Genomic DNA, 18,976 nt, shown 5'->3' with positions numbered 1-18,976 from the left:
TTTTAAAATTTAGGAAAGATAATTTTTGGGCGTCTGTTAATTGAGACAATCCAATTTACACGGTTTAGGCATTCTTATCAACTTTGAATTATTGTCCAGTGCGGCAGATTTTGCGGTTATAATCAGATAAAATGTCCCTACTTTTTTTTCATTACCGCAGAGAGTAGTAGGAGGAGTCATTGCGCGGCGTTCGTTTGAGGCAATCGAGCTGCGGCTTGCCGTCGTGCCGTCGGGGGATTAATACGCAAAGTGAACTTGTGAACATAGCTCGGAAGTCATCGGGTTTGTTGTTTCGAGCACTAGCTTTCTGGACCATAAATATGTAGCACTTTTAATAAAAAAGCAATTGCATCGTATCCGAAAACACCACTACTAACAAATAAACACGACTTTGTGTGTCTTTACAGATTAGATGATTTTTCAGTGGCCACCGCAGAGTGACGAAGTTTTGTCTGGCAAGATCAGAGTGTGCGTTGTGTTTAACCAAACGAAATACAGCGCTAAATGTTTGACGAACCACACAGAAAGACGAACGGGACAGGTGCTGACTGCAAGTTCTTAGCTAACCACTGCACGTCTTCACTTAAGCAAACCAAGTTTAACCAGTCATGTTTAGCCAAGTTTAACCAGTCAAGTTTAACCGGTCAAGTTTAACCAGTCAAGTTTAACCAGTCAAGTGTAACCAGTCAAGTGTAACCAGTCAAGTGTAACCAGTCAGAGTGTGGGCCGTAGTTTTATTGCTGCGGCGTTATTTTACGACTACATTGTCTGCAATTAAGAATATTCATTCACGAAAACGCGCAAAACAAAATAGAAGCGGAAACAATGTTTTCGCAGAGCGCTTAGTGAACCTTTAATAGGCTCAGCTCTGTCGAGATCACGGATAAAGTAGTGAACAAGATACGAGTGGCGGTATTCTGTCTCCTGCCATAGTCTGTACGAATGCATTCTTGGCGCATCATTCCGGCTTTCAAAATCCGTACTTGTTGCAGACAAAACCAGAACTATTCCCGCGAAGAGAAAAACTATGAATCCTGAAGTCCTAGCAAAAAAAAAGTGAGGCCTGTCGAAGATAGGCACACTTTGAGAGGCTGTACCAGCCAGGATATGCGTATATAAATAGCACAAGGAATAGCCCCTCAACGCCCCCGTAAACTAAGCAACGCCGTTCATTGCAGCACTACGAGGCCGCTGAAAGCTCCGCCATCCGGTAGCACGACGTTCTACGTAGTCGACCCGGGTTAGCGCGGTTTTCCTGCAACGCCAGTCAGAAGTTCTGAGCAGTTCTCCCTTCCACTGGCGGTCACTGAGCTCCAGCCTGTCTTTCTTCGTATAGTCTGGAGAGGCGCGACTGCATAGATCCACCATCCGGGCACATACATGAAGACCGGACGCATTTAGAGCAGGCCAACCATTTTTGGGACGCTGGTGGACGGAGGTCGCAGGGGCATTGTTTCTTTTTCAAATAGCTGCATTAATATTGGCACGCACGTTATTCTTTGTCTTGTTGTTGTTTGTTTGTGTTCACTGGTAGCGCGCTGTTGAATATTTAACGGCGTTGTCGGGCACAAAAGAGAAAAGAGAGCGTGGCCGTGGGGGCAGCTTCCGGTCCGTGCGGCTCGCATCGTAGCAGTGTTCCTCTCGTATACGAGGAAGGAAATGTTTCCTTTCCGGCGAGCGATCGAGAGCGCGCTGTTTTTTCCTCATGCGTCGGCGACCTGGGAAGCTGCGAGCGCGTGGTTGTGTTTCGCTTGCGCTGTCCTGGCCGTCAGTGGCACCGGTTTCATGGCGGAGGCCGCCAAAAAGAGCTGCCCATGCTCACCCTGTGCCTGCTCACGCTTTGGCATAGAGCGTTTCGAGAAAGGAAGGAAATATTAGGCGCACTTCTGACCCAGTCGAAAAGAGTTGTAGAAATTCTTCTGCTGCCAACAAAATTTATGCACAATTTTGACCGTGAACCTAATACACAGTGCAAGAATATACTCAGGTGTTGACACTGCGCCGGCGGGAGCGTCCAGATTATGTTCGCCGCGGCGGTACCTAGGTCCGCTTCCATCGGTGCCATCTGTCGGCTTGCAGCCGAACTGCTAGGCACGCGCCACCGCTAAAGTGAGCCAGCTAGCTCACTTTAGCCTAGGTACAATGCTCTAGAATAGCCTAGACCCCGCCGGGGTGGCGCAGTGGTTACGGCGCTCGACTACTGTTCCCAAGGATGCGGGATCGAATCCCGGCCTCGGCGGCCACTTTTCGATGGAGGCGAAAAGCAAGGCGCCCGTGTGCTGTGCGATGTCAGTGCACGTTAAAGAACCCCAGGTGGTCGAAATTTCCGGAGTCCTCCACTACGGCGTCTCTCATAGCCTGAGTTGCTTTGGGACGTTAAACCCCACAAACCAACCAACCAACCAGAATAGCCTAGGTAAGTGGTGCTGGCGCCTTGAGATTCCGCTGCCAAGCCTTTTATCGGCGTTCGTTGCAGTGCTACATGTATTTATAATTGGCTTACAGGAAAGGAAAGGCACAGTATCTGTCACACTTTCTCCGACAAGTATGCGTTTGGACGGTACACCATCGCTCCTGTCGCGTGGCATTCCTTGACGCGCGTTCAAGTGTGGGATTGCAGATGGCAGGAACGCTAGACAAGATGATTGAGCCACCCAACGTGACCTAATGTGGCTGGCGAGATATCTATAGAAACAACAGAATGTTTGGTACATAACACGGATCAGTGCAGCAAAACTACAGACTACCATACGTAGTGCGGCGAAAACTACAGAACTACTAAAATGCTCTCTACAGCAACCGAAAAGTTGATTGTTACGACAAAAGTACACATTATATTGTCGTATTTTGAACATAGTACTGGGCAGCTCTTTACGGGAAGCTCTTTACGCCCCCCGAGCCCATCCTCGTTAGATATTAAGTACTGGCACAGGCGCCGCATATATCTGGAATCAGTGGCTTTATTCACCGCCAACATCTGCGCCCGAAATTGTCATTGTTATTTGCGTCTATTTATTTATCGCCATCCTAATGAACCAGTTGATTGCAATGTGCGAAGGCAACAATATTTTTAAGTCATTTCATTTGCTAACACCCTTGCCCTTCTCTGCTACCGCTTAAAGAGTAAGATAGACCATATTAATCTAGTTGGTAAGAGTGCATTTTGGATAGGACCCAAGAGCCTCAAAGTACAGCCGAAACCAAAATTTCCCAAAGGCTTTCGTTTGTATGCTGTGCTAAGCCTGAATGAGATCGATTTAGCGAGACGCCCATTACGACAAACTTTGACCCGCGAAAAGTAATACCAAGCTATTGCGCTGCTCATTTCTCTATGCTCCTTCCTTTGGGCATGCGGAATGTCTTGTGGTTAGTTGTAAGCGGCCTTTTTCTGTGTATCCATTCTCACTCTGTCGGCCGCCCTCGTGAGGCCATTCAAGGTTTGTTGTAGAGCTTAAGGTAATTTTGCGGCACTGGAGCTTATTGAACCAATCTTGTTTGATCGGGAACCTTAATATCAACATTTTGTGCCCTCAAAAAGCATCCACGCTGTCTGCTTATGGTTTGGAATGTACAATTGGTGGAATGTACAATTCCTACGTAAGTGGAATTAGTTAATAATGCATTTTTGTTCAGAGCTCAAAACTGTTCGTTAAGTTATGTCCTATATGTTACAAGAGGTTGGTCGACCACTACTTGTATCATGCCATCTGTTACTACCACATGCGTCTCGAACGCACAAGTTGGACTTGCAATTAGCAAGCGCAAATGCCTTGTTTCTATAGCAGATCAATCACAGCTCGACACGCTTAACAACCCCCTTCACTAGTGGAGAATTGTCGGCCAAAGTGTATGAAAGGTTTTGTATGAAATTGAAAAAAAAAAATTAAGCACTTCGCACTCGGTTGGTACCTAAACAGATGAGAAGCAATTACTTCTGGATGAGTAATAATATTCTTACTGCAATTTTTATAGAGGTACCTTGTGTAAACGTTGCAAAAGGAATTCGAGTAACCAAGCACTGAGATTAGAATAATAAAAGACGGCACGAAATAAAGTTATTGCTCTTCTGCGTGGCGCCAGACGCGACTACTTTTCTCATAACCACCAACAGTTATCAAATAATGCAACCAAAGCATGCTGTTTAGTAAATCATGCTCCAGTAAACGGTCGTTTTCAGACTCTCTTCCACAGCCTCCCAAAGCTGTGGCAGATGCCTTAAACGATCACTTGGCAAGAGCATTTCGAGAACCATTCCTCCTTCCACAAACACTAGGTTAGAGTTAACTCAATTCATATTCACGTCAGCTTTTCTGCCGAGATTTTCGAGGTTTGAACTGGAAGAAATTCTTCGCAGCTTCCGTCATAACAAGCCCCCCGGACATGCTGTAATTTCATTACGCTTCGTGAGAAGGAATTATTATCCGTCATATAGTCAATGGGTTTCTCGGGGGCGACTAAACCTCTCTGCAGTTGTTCTGCCTTAACATAAATCATGGAAGAAACATAAAATTGAAACTACGCACCAATACATATCTTCCCAGTACTTATGGCTTTTAAACAGTTCATTTTCTGCCCTATATCTTCTTTTCTGAAGAAATGTTCGAGCCTGATTGATTGCCAGTTTGGCTTTGTTTCTGGTTGTGGTACAGTTGCACTGCTTGAGGAATTTTCAGATGAATGATACACGATCTTCGACCAGGATCTTTTCGCGTATGCACTTTCCTTAGATATATCGACAGTGACTGACACGCTGAACCATCACATCTTATTAAGCAAGCTGTATATTTGGGATTCCGTGGGCCTTTTTACAACATTCTGGAAATTATTTGAGCAATTGTGTTCAAGTAGTCCCTACAGATCATTAAGGTGTTATCAGTTCAAAGTTGTCTCTGAGTGCGGATCATCCTCAGGGGTCAATCGTATCGCCTAAGTTATTTAATGTCTTCTTTAATTAGTTTCATTTGAAAAATTTCGAATGTTCGAGGCGACGATACTGTGGCAGTGATACAACATGTTTCTTACAAGATGGCCACTGAAATGTTGCAAAATGACATGAACAATGCAGTACTTTGGTTTGCTAATAATGCAGACCTGGATTGTTAGCAAATGTCAATGAAAAGAAAAATGAAAACACTTACAATTTGTCTGCTTTCGGTCTCCACTAAAAACTACAGTAACTAACTTGCCTCTCTACTTGCATAAGTCGGACTGTGATACACAAAAATGTGCGCCTATTTCGTATATAGATTGTGTTAAATATCTTGGCGTATTTTTCGATAGTGACCTATCTTGTCATTTTCAAGTTTCGATTATTTGTTCAAAAACCGAAATCAATAGCCTAGTTGTTGTTTAACACGGTTGTTGTTTAAGAGTACTGTTCCCCTGTCTGTAAAGAAAATGATTGTCCACTCTTTGGGTTAGAGTGTGTTGGAATACGGCATAGTTGCCTCCGGCTCTTATACGAATCATTGGAGAAGCAGGGTCAACTGCACTATGAAAAATATTCTAAAATATGTTGCCTAAATACCTCAACAGTAAAACTGCAAATAGCGTCTGTGAACTTCGTCGTCCAAATTCACAATCCTTTTTCATCGGAACTGTCGTTTTAAAGCATTTTCAGTTTGGTTTGGTTTATGAGGTTTAACGTCCTAAAGCGACTCAGGCTATGAGAGACGCCGTAGTGAAGGGCTCCAGAAATTTAGATCAGTTGGGGCTCTTTAACGTGCACTGGCATCGCACAGCACACGGGCGCTTAGCTTTTCGCCTCCACTGAAAGGCGACCGCCGAGGCCAGGTTTCGATCCCGCATCCTTGAGCACAGTCGTCTAGCCCCCTAACCACAGCGCCACCCCGGCGGGGTGTGAAGCAATTCTGGAATTTCACATTAAAAACTTGAAAATACCACCACGAGAAAACTTAGAAGAAATTCGCGTTATGTGGTTCCTCGCTCAACTACAAGATACGGCACGGCCAGGCGAGGTGCATGTTTCAGATATTTTTTATTAAGTTGCCGGATGAGATCTTTATCAACACCATCTCAAAAAGAACTTTGAAAGAATGACTGAAAGAGTGTTGTTACACTAATCCTTATACCTTTCTGTCAATGTCACATTTAGTGGTTCGATTAATTTTGTTTTGTGTAGGATAACCCTATGTTATTGCTTTCTTCTCCATTTCCGGTTACATTTATTTTTCTTTGTTTGATTGTTGTATTTTATCGTTTGTCTTCGTCGGCACGGTAACGCAATGCAACCCTGGCTTAGACCGTCGGGCAGTTTTCGTGTGCAATGCGTTGGTGGTGGCGAACAAGATTCGTTATTACAAGTTTATTCATATCTGATTGTTTATGCTGCTTTCAATGATAGTTTTTGACAGATATCTAGCCTGTATACTTGGGGACTTCTCCTTTGTTGACATTTGAAATGATTGATGATTGTTTGTATATTTCTTGTTATCATAGTCAAAAACTTGCTCTTTTTCTCTTCTGAGTTTTTTTCCATCAAAACAAGCTCCCCATTGCTTTAGTTCGCTGCGAGACTCCTCTAAATGTAAATTCCTCCTTTTGTTCTATGTAGTTCTTGTCTTGTCCTCTGTCTATGTGTGTAAACTTTTTCTCTGCATTTTGCTTATTTTTGACGCAGTACGAAGGCCCTGCGTGCTTTAAAAATAAAGATTGATTAATTGATTGATTTATTTATTGTGAACTTTCGTTCTAATTAACGGCTATCCGTCAACGTGCCAGAAAAGGCAGCATTCCGCTTCACGTTTTCAAGACGCAAATGCAGCCATCTTTTGAAACTATTCATAATCTTGCTCGAACTGGGAACACTGCAACATGACAGAAGTAAAATTAAATCAAAGTATATCGCACACACACCAAGTCTAGGCGATCACCACATCACCGCCTCAAACGGCATCCGCGCGCTCTTACCATCTCTTAATATGTTCTCATATATAGCATGACCAGCAAGCAATTTTTTGTGATAGGATGAGTGCACATTAATTAGATCGCATGATTTTGGAAAACCAGCCCTAGTAATACAAAGAAAAACAATTTCATACATTCAGAAACGGACACTGTAATTGACGTGATTGAAGGCTCCGACCAGAAGCAAAAATATACTTGTGTCGTTTCCTTGTAAGTAGTTTTGAAGAGCTGTTTACGTTCTAAGTGCAGGGTTGGACCATGCGGGTATTTGCAGAGAAGAGGTGCGTAATGTTTACGACACCGGCATTCAACAAAAGAAATCGGCGCTGTCGGCCGGTTCCGCAGCAAACGGCGAACAACGCTGCTGGTGAGCGGCATGGCCGGCTCGAACCGGCTCGCGGCGGGTCCACACGGTTGCCGCGGCTCGCTCGCACAGGGCGGATATTGTGATGACTGGCTGTGTTCTCACCGGCAAAAAAACGAATACGGAATAATATGCCCACACGTGTTCAACCTAGAGACTTCCAGTTAGGATAGTTCACGTGTGGGGCGAGCAGTGTTTATCCAAGATAAGTGCCACCGCCGCTCGTCTGCCTTGTTACCAGGCGAAGAGTGTTTACTCGTAACATGCACACACGTTCGTTTGTGTGTAATGCAAACATAGCAGCGTCGAAAAACAATACCATCCCGCCCCTCCCTCTTCCGTACGATGTCCATAATGGTACAGTCTCCCGTATCGCACAGGAAATGATTCGCAGCAAATACACACCGGGTGTGCCTGGCGTAGGACAAGTGCGAACACAGAAACGACTATTGTTTTTTTAGCTTTTTTAGCTGTATTTCATACCTTCCCTTTGCCTCGCTCTCTTGTCATGAATGATTGTTGGCAAACGCGGTCCGGATGGTGGCTATCCGCGGCCCCAGTTTCGTAACAACACCATGTTGTTGCGCGAACAAAGGTTCCGGGTCCTTGGGCTGTAGTGGCCATGTGCTGCTCCAAGCGGTTTGTTCAAGTGTTGTGCTTCCATCACTGCTGCTACAATGATAAGTGAAGGACAGGTTGCGAATGCACGTCTCAAAGTCTCATATTAGTTGCAACGCAAATCAAATATATATTGTTACGGACAAGATGGGTTTCTTCACAGATTATAGGGGATGAACTCGAGGCAGAACAGGTAGCCAAGCCAACGTCCTTCACACCTTGTCAACCTCCTCATCTAACTACAGTCACTTTCACTTCGTTAACATCAGTCGCTGCGCAGTGCCTGACAATTTCCCCCTTTGCGGCTCGTCCTCGAGCAAGTCAGTTTGGACGACGAATACAACGCTTAACACGAGTCACATGGGCTACTTGGGTGGTACTGGAGTGGGGATTGTGGGCGGTAACACTGGCGATCACATCGTTCACGTCGTTTAACCTAGTGACCACGACGAAGGGGCCAGTGTACTTAAACAAAAACTGGTATAAGCTTCTTTTGCGTAACGGTGCCCAAAGCCACACGAAACCTCCAAGGCGCATATATGGCCTCAACGTAGCGCTTGCCATAGCGTTCTTTGGAGCGGAGCTGTGAAGACATTGTGCGCAAGTGGGCCAAGCGCCCAGCTTCCTTTGCACGACATACCATCTGATAGACAGAAGGGTCGTCGTGAGGAGAGAAGGGGAACATGGTAACTAAAAACGTGCGGGGCATCCTGACGTTCATATATACAGAACAGGGAATACCGGGTGATTTCATGCCTCTCAGTGTTATACGCGTATGTCCCGAGTGGCAACAAGGTGTCCCAGTTCCGGTGGTCCGATGCGACATACATGGATGGACATATAAGGATGGTTGGTGAGGAGGCAGTTTGTGTGCTCAGTCAGACCGTTGGTCTGTAGTTGAAAGGGCGTGGAGGGACGGTAGTTGGAGCAGCACAGCCGGAAGTACTTCTAGATGTCAGCAGTAAACAATCATCCGCAGTCGCTGATGATAACGCGGAGAGCCCCATGACGAAGAACAATCGAGTGCAGCATAGACGACGATACATCACTTGCCTTGGCGGATGCAAGCGCAGCAGCCTCCACATAGCCTGTCAAATAATCCACACAGACTACAATCCAGTTTCGTCCTTTTTAAGACTTAGGAAATGGGCCAAGCAGACGATACCAACTTTTTCAAAAGTCACCGATGGTGGCTTTACTGGTTGAAGATGACCTGCAGGACGAGTGGCGCAGACTTGAGGCGCTGACATCGGTCACAGCTGGAGGCGTATTGTTTAGAGTGGTTTTATATAGTTTCGGCAAGTAAAAGCGCTGGTGACCTGTGTGCAATGTAGGGGAGAACCCAAGGTGACTCGATGCGATGTCGGCCTGTCTCACCGGGAACCTGAGCTCTTTGGGCAAGGGTCTCTTAGGCTCTTTTTTTCTTGGCCGAAGTTCTACCGAAGCACTTACTTGGTGATTTCGTCCACAAACCGGGTTCAAGCAGTGTGTTCTCGTGATTTTCAAACAACAGGAGGGCGGTCCCGGCGAGAAAGAACATAACATTATCGAGCTGAACAATTAGATCTCAACGATTTTACTTGCTGACTCGTAATGGGTGAGCCCGTCTTCAACGTCGTCATCAGATTCCCCTGTGAATGTGCGGGGTTCCCGATGGGGTGGTCAAGACCTGGGTTGTTTGGAAGATAGTGCCTGAGCTTCGCGAGTTTAAATAACAATGGTTTCGGACTGAAGAGGTAGCAATGCAGCTAAGCGACGGCCGCGACGAATGGAGAGCGGATCCAGGGCTACATACCCAGCCGATCTCCACCAAATACTTTTACGTATTGGATGGGTTCGTTCACAGATCGTAGGGGATGAACTCAAGGCAGAACAGGTAGCCAAGCCAATGTCATTCGCACTTTTTCAGCCTCCTCTTTTAACTACCAGTTACTTTCACTTCGTTCACAACAGTCGCTGCGCAGCGCGTGACAATATAAAAGACAGAGCGTACAGCGCAGCTCACGTAGCATGTGTTACGTGAACAGCACCAATTTGTTGCTTGACAATGTCATTGTCAATGTGATAGTGTTTAAGGGCACGTTCACCAGAAAATCCGACATCAGCTTCGTCGGTGTCAGCGCTGTCAGCGAAAAATCGCCTGATTTGGCTAGACCTGCCAAATTTTTTCGATTATTACGGGAAGGTTAAGAGAATGTAATCCTATCTGGACCGTTGAATTCAGAATCATACATATGCTACCCGTAGCCGGCGCAGGAACATTCGTATGGATTTGCTAAACGGGGCGTTATGTGTGCATCGAGTGGTCTTTTATGAAATATGACAGCTTATTACTGTATGATAAGTAGTATGTGGGATAAAAGAGGTCAAACATAAAATATTAGTGGCATACAAGCAGCAAAACGCACGTATAAGTACCAGGATTGGCGAGGGCATCCGGCAAACTGGATTTAATCATTAATGCTGTCGCGTCATATCCTTACATGTACAGCTTGGGTTTGCTTTGGTTTATGGTGTTTAAAAGGTCCCATGAAAAGCTATTTACTGTAATTACGAAAAGCGCACGAACAATTTTTAGGTATCCCAGCAATAATATCTGCAGTGCAGAATGTTTAAGCTAGCTTTATTAGCACCGAACATATTGACGATCGGAAATGATGAGCCTCTTCTCCCCCATCAACTCAACCCACGCCGGCGAGCAAGAAAAAAAAAAAAAAGAAATCATGTCACGAAGGCGCCCCACCACGCCCCGACCCGGTGGCGTAACTTGGCAGTGTCCAATACTCATAAATTGGCTCGAATACCCACGAAGACCCCCTCTATGGATTTCTTGCATTAGAATTTCGCCGAAAGTGGCATTTCAGGGCCCTTTAACGTTCCAAAGCGACTCAGGCTATGAGAGACACCATAGTGGATGGCTCCGGAAATTTTTACGACACAAGGTTCTTCAACGTACACTGGCATCGCACAGCACACGGGCGCCTTGCTCTTCACCACAATCGAAGAGCGGCCGCCGTAGCATCCTTGGGCAAAGCAGTCGAGTGCCCTAAACACTGCACCTCCGCGGCGGGGCGCATGCACAGGTAGAGCTCAAGTGTCCCCTCAGTGTTGTTCAGAGGTATATGTGTGCAACGGTGCAGTCAGCCACTACGCGGTACTTTTTCCTATAGTTCAGATAGTCTATTCCAGCAGGAACGGCTTGCAAACATTACCGGGCGCCTCATAGATTGTGCACATGGTAGCCCGCAATCGGTTAGGTGTCGTATGCTTTGGATGCGGCGGGGACAGCCGCTTTCGCCCGGTTCTACATGTTCTTCAGATCGAGGCAGCATGCATAGCCTCCATAGCTGCTTTCAAAGCTTAGCCTCCACCATTAGACGCTTCACTTTCAGGTTAACAGCCCGCCCAACATGCCTCGGACCAGTGATATTTGGCCGCTCGTCCGTTCGTCCAGCTCCAGCCTCGGCGATGTTCCAGAATGCAGGCCACTTTCTAATCTTTATTTGAGCCTACACAGCGTGTTTCACCTAAGACTGTTTGCAATTTCCAAAATAGGTATGAGCTGGAAAACGACTTTCTTCAGCACAGCAAAAACAACGATGGGTTTGGTTATAGAATACAACTTAAACCTTAACTATCAGGCTGACTGAGGAATAGTTAGCGCCATATTGTTGAGAGATTTGTAGGAAATGATAAGTAATATTCATATCCGTTTATAGATCGCTCAAATAACATTTCCGTGCAGTGCAAGGGATTTCGGCGACGCACACGGATAAAGTCAAAACCACGCGGTCGGAGCGAGAGAACGCTAGTCACGCCGATAGGCTTGTTTCACATGTCCGCGAGGGCTTACTGGATATTACTTAGCGTCTGTTACAAAACCTCTCAGTAAACGACGAACCAAATTAGGGAGGTAAAAAGTCATATAATCTAATCTATATTAATGATTTACCTGCCTGTGTAACATCTAGGGTTCGTCTTTTCGCAGATGACTGCGTAATTTACCGTAACAATATTAATGAGTGACCGCCAATTCCTACAATCTGACCTGAACGCAGTAAGCTCATGGTTCTCATTCTGGTTAATGACTTTAAACGTCTCTAAAACTAAACAGATATCTTTCACCCCGTCGTACCGCTCGCATTTCAACCACTTACATGCTCACTGACAATGCTGTTGAACTAACACTTACAAATACCTTGGCGTGCACCTTCAGTTTGATCTAACATGGCATCACCATATCGACCTCTCCCTAGCTGCTGCTAACCGCTCACTTGGTCTTCTTAAACGTACTCTTAAACACGCTCCTATTCATGTTAAAAAACTTGCTTATATCGCTCTAATACGCCCTAAAATTGAATATGCTGCGGCTATTTGGGACCCTGATCAAGTCTATGTTATCACCAACATCGAATCCTTGCAGAACTGTGCTGTGCGTTTTATTTTTTCAGACTACTCACCTTTCAGTAGCGTCACAGCATTAAAACAACGTGCTGAACTGAAAGACTTATGTCGTCGTAAACACGCTCGGTTAACACGTTTCCATAAGCTTTATCACCATCCACTACTGCGCAGTGATTTGTTTCAGTCACCTGATGACATTTTTCCACGACTTGATCATGCCTTCAAAGTTAAACGCGCAAAGTGTCATTTATCATCTTATGCCAATTCATTCATACCTCGCACTATCATTGAATGGAATAACTTGCCATCGCACATCGCAACAGAAACTAACATAAAAAAATTCAACGAGCTACTTCGCTGTGCCGGAAATGTGTAGAATATTTAGTGTTGTTTTTGTTTGCTCTTTTGATGTTATATTTAATGGTTCTTATTGTTATTGTTGCTAATTGCATCGTGTTTTTTTTTACAATTGTATCCCCCCCCCCCCCCATGCAATACCCTCCTTTGGAGGGCCTTTAGGGGTAACCTGAATAAATAAATAAACAACGTGGGATTAGTTAATTATCCTGTTAGCACTCGTTTGCTTACTTCTGACACCGGCGCCGAAAGAACATTCGCCGAAGAGAATGCTACCCTAAATTAAATATTTTAATAAACATTAAAACAGTCCACAAAATTTAAAACGATGTTTTGGCAAAAATCCCAGTTAATAAGCTGGAAAAATCTACACACTTCTCGACTAATGCGTGCTCTATTGAACATCCCCGGCGTCGGCCATGCTGCGGAACATTACAAAGTAAGGAAAAAAAAAAAAACATACACCGAAAGAAGACGAAGTCGCGGAACACAGAAACAGTGACGCGGAAAATTTTAGCCTTATGTTATATGCTCCGGGTTTAACCTCAGGTTTGCCGCAGTTCCCTGACGATGTTTATGTGGCCTTGCTGAGAATGAAGGCAGAATTTCGTGTTAAGAACTGTGGAGCCCTTATCACCACCAGAAGCTTCAGGAAAACAGGAAACGCTCAATGCTACCGATCCGCCATCAATTGTTTAAAACATCACGTTTACAAAACTGCGGCAAGGCCGGCTTTATATTATCACTTTATTTCGTACAATTTTAAATATCCCAGAAATAAAATGCCCATTTCCTTTTCCCGATTAAGCATATTTTTGCCCAGTAATTCCCTATTCTTCAGCCAGGTGTTCCTGGAGCATAGATGTCCCACTTAAATTCTTTCTTCAAGGGCGATTTTCGTACCATTCATTTTTCGTCCTTTGAATTACATTATAATAACGTAATCTCATTTACGTGCGACGGGATCTGAGGTGACCCTCTTTACGACAGGAAACGCATTCGCGGAGAGCCCTCTTACATCGCCTTTATCGTCGCTTTTCCGGCCATTCTTTTCCGCGTCTATACTGACGGGAACACCAAAACATGGCGAACGATGCGGCTTACTCTGCCCTCGCGGGAAGTCCTACCATCTCACTAGGCCATCTCCTACTCTGGAGTTCCTATGCGCCTTCAATGTACGACCATCGGATATCGGTAACGCGATGTGGGCGGCCGATAAGAAAGGCCCAACTAAATTTGGACCGACCAAAATAGAATACGCCAGACTGCAAACCGTTCTGTATACTTGGTACATATATAGGGATCTATAAGCCGCCAAAAACGATGGAGGGGACTATCCAATGTTGCACGACGAGCCTCGCATGGAGCAACATAATACAGCCTGCGCGCTTCCGTAAGTTTGCAAACGCTGCGGTGAGGAGTTTTCGCGAACTGCTTTGCAGAAAGAAAAACAAAATGGACTTCGTTGGTACTTTGTGGATTCCTTGAGTACCTCCGCACGGCTGACCCATTCTTAACCTGCGAGCAACCCTATTGTTCTCACCGTTTTCTTCGCCTGCTGAGCCTTGTTTAGGAGAACTTCGAGCAAGTATGTTCAAGAGGCGCTGTCCACTCTTTGCAGATGTTATCAGCAGGAACGAAACGAAAAATAATCAACAGAAATTCATCGATACATGTGCAGGACAAGAAGAAAGATACAGAATGAAACAAGAAATGGACGCCCTCCTGTTAAAACAATAACGGCGACATAAAGCGCTGTTAGACAGAAGAATAAACACTCCTTTGAACGAGACAAAGCAAGGCAACAGAGAGACAAGGAACGAAGAAGAAAGATAAAGCCCAACAAGGGAGCAAACAAACAAGCGGGCGGGAACAGCGTAGCAAACAGATATAGGAGGAGGCAGTTATGAAAATGACACAGCAATAAATTGTTGTAAACTCGGTATAGCGCATGGGAACAAACGAACAGCTGAGTCATTTGCCTAAACACAAGCAATGCTGCACTAGCAGAGAACCATTCCCGAGAAGTAACTGTGATTTCTTTACATCAATTAGCAAGGGATATAGTACAAAGATTGGACGCTGAAGCTTCCCATCTTAGAGTATACGCGACATAGACTCCAAACCGCTTTTAATTTCATGTTTTCTTTTTACTTGCTTTGCTGAAGTTTTTGAGAAAATGAAGGATCAGTATCTGTCTCACTTCTCGAGTGACACGTAATCTTTGCAATTAATGGCTTACAAGCGGAGGCACGTATGTAGTATTTTCAAATCCTCACTATAACTTAGCCCTGAATTTGTCAAGCAGACGGATACTAAATAGGTAGCGAATGATTGAATGAAAAACGTTATTAAGGAAAAGTAAATTCTCCCAGCGTGTGATGCGAAATGATGTGACACCACCATGAACGCTGTAAAAACGGTTTCTTCACAGTTTTGATAAAAAATCGCGCGCGTGTAACCGTGTTGATTTTCGCGTCACAACCACGGCGACATGGGGCCCTAACGCTACTATACGTTTTTTGTTTTTTGTTTTTTTTTTTTCAGAATTGCAACCGCGCAAACGGAAGGAACTTGTACGCAGCGTGCATATGATGTAGACATATGCAGCACTCCTTCATGTATATTATCTCAGGAGTCGGTGAGAAAATGCAAGCATGGAGAACTGTCTAGACAATACACTTGACTGAAAGACATGGCATCAGCGCAAAAGATATGCCTGCACTGTAAATGCAGTACTTCACCCAGGACCGATTGCTTTGCGGTGATGGAGGAAGATACGACATCAGTGCACGCCGTATGTTTGTGCACCCGCCTCAAACAAAACCTGCTCAGCTAGAGAATAAAGTCAGAGATCTTTCCTTGACCCGATAACATCGCCAAGGGTGACGACCGAGAAAAGCTTGCTACTACAATATGCGGTGGCTCTTGTCACTTGCCACTGAACGTGCTGCCTGCCGTGAGAGTTCGTGATCGCTGCTTTAGTCGCACAGATAGCCGGAGCTCTGTCTCGCCTCTTGTTATAGCTACCCTTCGAAGGGTATAGACTGAGCAATGCTCTGCTAGAGGTTGTCGCCAGCTTCAAAACATTTTACTCCCTGCCGACTGCGACGCTAGCCTGCAGAGTAGCACGTTATTTGACTGCCGAGGTGAACGAGAAATCCCACGCCGGAAGGCAGTGCTCGTTCGTCATTTTGCTACTTCGTCTATACGCATACGTATACGCGCCATCTGTGGGCGGCTGCGTAGCGGCAGATGAGTCATTCGTGGATGTTACCGGCTGGAGCGCCACACTGTGCCCAGTTTCCCTCGAGTGGAGGCCGGAAAAAAGGAAACTGCGCACTTTTCGTTCTCCCGACGATGTCACAGCAATAGTTCAAGTGTTCCCCTCGTCTACCCTTATTCCAAAGGGGGAATCTTCGACAAGAGGTCTAGACTACGTAACCAAGTATGTATCTCTTATCAGAACACTTTCAGAACTTTATCAGAACATCATGTCGGTGTAATGGTGTCGCGAATTTTGGTCTCGCTACCGGCACTACTTAATGACGACGACATTGTAAGCTGGAAACTTTGATCGCCGCTAGCTTGTGGCGTTAGGGATGCTTTCTGCAGTTGACGTTAGTAGATCGGCCAGGTACCGGCCGCGTTTTCTGCGTGGACCACTACGACCAGCCAGCCCATCCCGCTGTGTTGCCATTCTCGCGAAAGTTGTCGAAACTGTTTGCTGAGGTTGCAAGCACTATTTCTTTGATCGATGAAGGGTTAGGTTAGATAGGGGTGAGTGATAAGGATATAATATATGAGGTTGTTTGCGGGAGGGGCGGGACGATACGTCCTATATCGCTAAATGACAGCTAAACAAGTACGTCACGCCAGTTACCGTAATCGTGCAAACTGGAGCCGTCGGCTTGCCGGATTATACCTCGCTGTTTCTGGGGCTGCTAGATTCTAAGCGCAAAGCTGGACGAAAGCAGCCTACTTTGGTGTTTCTCCGCGCTGCTGTTCTCTTCGTTTTTCATCTTCTCGTGGCCTCCAATATACGCAGGCAGAGCTGACCTCCTCTTTTTTCCTCTTTAAGAACACACTGTAAGCACCTAAAACATTCCCCCAGATCTGCGCGCTGGCTCACTGCCCACCGCTTCTCAAGGTTCCCTTTTTCTTCACGCTCTAAAGCCTTTCGTGGGCCTCTGATGCGCCTGCGTAGTGCTCCTCCGTAAAGATAAAGAATAAATGAAAGTAGCCTTCGATGTGCTGGGCGCATTTCGCCTCACGCGTTCAAAAGAACCCATGCCTGCAAACGCCCCCTCGCCGCCCCTTAGGCTTCGCCTCCCCTTCATGCGTGTTCTTGCATTTTATTCTCATCCGCACGCAACCCATTCGGACGCGCGCTTTGTTCTGCTGCAGCTACACGCGCACAGTGATCGGAGCAACGGCAACAAAGGAATGCCCTCGAAATAGGCGTGCGCTTCGGATGGCGCTGCGTGTTTTTCACGAGGGAAGAAGGAAAAGGCAGCTCGCGAAAGTATCTTGTAAACCGTGGCATCGTTTCTGGAGCCTGCGAAGGGCTCCTACATAAGCCTTGTTTTGCTGGAGCGCCCTTTCTGAATGCGCGTTCAGACGTGACTTCTCTATTCTCCCGGAGGGACTTACCTCAAGACAATTCGAAGGTCACATTCTAAAGAGTCAATTCGAACGTGTGCATTTCGTTTGGAGTGACGTTAGCGAGACACCAACATAGATCGGAGGCAGCAGGATAAAAATCGCAGAAATCACAATGTAACCTGTCACCACGTAGCTTGCGGTCTAGGAGTTAATCAGAAGCATTTAAACATGAATGAAAACGAAATAAAAAGAAGTTAATGCCATCGTAAAAGGAAAATAAAAGTGAAAATTACAAAGAATGCAACAAAGTTGAACAACTGAAAATAAAGAAGAAATGCGCAACAATTACCAAAGGAGGTCCGCTCGGCAATAATAGTCGGGTCGATTCACACTCGCGTTTAAAAGCCAAAGATGCCACTGAAAAGCAATACCGACGCCAGAAAGCCAAATGGAAAACTGCCCCGCCGCGGTGGCTCAGTGGTTAAGGTGCTTGACTATGATGCCCGATGATGCGGCATCGAATCTAGACCACAGTGGCCGCTTTTTAATGGAGGGGAAAATCAAGGCACCCGTGTGTTGTTCAATATCAGTACACGTTAAAAAACTCCAGGGCCCGTATTCCGAGTTTGCGTCGTTATCGAAGTGTCGCTATCTAAAGTGACCTAGAGTCATCTGATTGCGGGCAATGCCGGAACACTATTTTGCCAACTCTTCCGGTTCCGTAGTGCCAACACTCGGTTCCGGCGTTTCCACCAATCGGATGACTCGAGGTCCCGTAAGATAGCGACACTTCGATAACGACGCAAACTCGGAATACGAGCCCTGGTGGTCAAAATTTCCGGAGCCCTTCACTAAGGTGTCTTATATCCTGAGTAGCTTTGGGACGTTAAGCCCCATAAAACCAAACCAAACCGAGTAGACAACGTACAAAAACGGACACTTCGATATAAAAGACAAAAGAATGCAAAGAAAATGGAAGGTGTTGATTTCCAAGCTGAGGCTAGTTGATATTGCATATAGCATGTCTAAAGAAAAGAAAGCGGCACCTTACATATGTTCGCAGGAATGTGCTTGGTATAAGAGCTTAAACACATTTCATACCTTATTCCGAAGTTCGCCGACGACAAGATAAACTATGTTCTGTGATAAAGTGCCGAGGCCACATATCAGTATACATAACGGCCGCTCTTGTTAAACGCAGTGGCTCTCATTTTAAAAAGTAGTTTTATACGTTTCTCACTCGTTCCATACAATGTCTTATACAAAATATGATAGAGAGCGACGCTGCCTTCGTATCGACATGTGCAATGGCGAAACATTGGTAGGTTTCTGCTCACTGTGGAGTCCGCCAGCTTTGCAATCTTACGAGCTTAAAATAGCTTAAAAAACAATAAGGATTGCTTTGGTTTGGGAGGTTTAATATCCCAAATCGACTCCGGTGATGAGATACACTGTAATGGAGGGCTCAGAAAATATCAATCACCTTGGATTCTTTGACGTGCTCTTACATCGCACATCAGCACAGGGTCGCCAAGCTTTTCGACTCCATAGAAATGCGAACGCCGCGGCGAAAAAAAAAAAAAGAATATACATCTGCTCTTCCCGAGACTTCTTCGTGACAACGCATGTGTTTTCAATACCTCAATTCTGTCTGATCTATTGCTCCTCATTAGTTTCCGCACGGGGACCGATAAAAAGTGT

At 45.5% G+C, this 18,976-nt stretch overlaps 1 protein-coding gene across 1 annotated transcript in view; it reads right to left on the bottom strand.

Moving 5' to 3' along the window:
• Positions 1–18,976, bottom strand: part of LOC146192260 (sialin-like) — a 70,098-nt gene that overhangs the window by 26,299 nt on the left and 24,823 nt on the right. The gene's annotated exons all lie outside the window — the stretch shown is intronic.

The sequence above is a fragment of the Amblyomma maculatum genome, chromosome 4, assembly GCF_055883805.1.
Source record: "Amblyomma maculatum isolate TAMU_Amacu chromosome 4, ASM5588380v1, whole genome shotgun sequence".
NCBI lineage: Eukaryota > Metazoa > Arthropoda > Arachnida > Ixodida > Ixodidae > Amblyomma > Amblyomma maculatum.
Note: the sequence above shows the minus strand (reverse complement) of the source record. Positions and strands in the feature narration are given on the sequence as shown.